This window comes from Culex quinquefasciatus, chromosome 2 (assembly GCF_015732765.1).
Source record: "Culex quinquefasciatus strain JHB chromosome 2, VPISU_Cqui_1.0_pri_paternal, whole genome shotgun sequence".
Lineage (NCBI taxonomy): Eukaryota > Metazoa > Arthropoda > Insecta > Diptera > Culicidae > Culex > Culex quinquefasciatus.
In genome coordinates, this window is record NC_051862.1 from 162,589,736 (window position 1) to 162,591,372 (window position 1,637).

General features: G+C 37.4%; 1 pseudogene; it reads right to left on the reverse strand.

The window, feature by feature from the left end:
- Window positions 1-1,006: 1,006 nt before the first annotated feature.
- LOC119766381 lies at window positions 1,007-1,330 on the reverse strand (annotated as a pseudogene).
- Window positions 1,331-1,637: the final 307 nt, after the last annotated feature.

Here is a 1,637-nt window from a genome sequence, read left to right on the forward strand (position 1 = left end):
GGGAAGCATATCATACGACGTATCAAACTTCATGAAATTGAAAATTATAACCATCTAAAACTAAATAGAAAAAACTAAATAGAAAAATTTCAACGCAGTGCACGCGACCTTTACAAAATAAATTTAAAATTATTTTAAGTTTTGTGAATTCAATTCAATTATTTTTTACAATTCCATTCGGTTTTATTGGTGAATAATCAAGATACAATAAGTTCTTTTGAGGTACATTACAGAGTTTTGGAGTTCCTTTCAGCTGTGTGTTACATGATAATCCATTTTGGAACAATTATTGCTTGTAAATAAAGGTGTCACCAAGAGTAAGAAAAATTAAGATTTTTTTTACTAAAACGTTAACTCAATTATAACAAGTACTGATAAATAAAAAAACATAACTTTTGTAAAATTTGAGCTAACTTCGACTCCGACTCCGGTTTCTCAAAAATGTTCGACTTCGACTCCGACTCCAGCTTTAAAAATTTAGCCGACTCCGACCCCAGGCAATCGAGAATTGCCCAAGTAACCGCGGGACTGTATAAGGTAACTTTAAATCGCCTCTATATCAACATATAAAGTTTGTCTATAGAGTCTTGAAACTTTATATTCACTTTATACGCATGGATGTAAAATTGAGTGGCGGCGTCTAGAGTTGAAATAAAGTTATACAGCGGTAAAACGTCAAAATACTACTTTACCGACAGAACAAAAATAGAAAAATCAGAAAGCTTTGCGCAGCTCTTTCTCTCTCTTGGGAGAGAGCTTTCACGCTGGGATGACGATTTTGAAAGTTTGTTTGTTTTTTTGCTGTGTTGTATTGCCTTCGATATTCTAAACTGCTTGTACTGAGATGTTTCACCTAGATGCCCTGCGCCAACCGTCTCGTCCGTCCTGAAATATGTTTATTCATATGATTTTTGCTGACTAAGTCATCCTTGAGGAACAACTTCAGGAAAAATTGAAAACTGGCCAGTTTAAAACAGAGCATTTATTTATTTTTACACAAATAGCACTAAAAAATATTCACAAAGTTCTTTGCCGAACAGGACAAAGCACGGAGCGTCGACTAGGCACTCGGTCCCGGGATCTTAGTGCGGTTTCCGCCGGTGGCACCCAGCGTGATTCCGAGCGACTTGCACTTATTGACGACGTCCTGAGCAGCCAACAAAGCGGCGTAGGGCGTAGCCTCGTCACGATCGGCCTTGGCCTTCATGCCCCCGGTGACGCGGGAGATAGTTTCTTTGCCCGAAAGATCCGTGACGTGGACGAAAGTGACGTTAAAGCTGGTGTAGAGCGAAAACTCCTCCTTAATAGTTTTGTTTTTGCAGGAAGCCATCGTAACTAGAAAATTGTATCTTGCGACGATAAGGAGCTGTTCTGGAAAAAAGAATAGTTTAATACTAAGCCCAGTAAACTAAGTATAATTAACTCACATTTTTATAGACGAAACCGTGCGCCGAACGATTTTACCTACAGTAAACATAAACATACCACGAAATACTGCCAAACTTTTATTGCCCACACTAGTGTTAAGTTAGTGTTTTGAAACATTTTAAGAAATGTCAAAATGTGATATAACATTAAAAGCTTACTTTACAGTGATATATAAAGCTTACCATTAATGCTTCAAAACATTGTTGTGC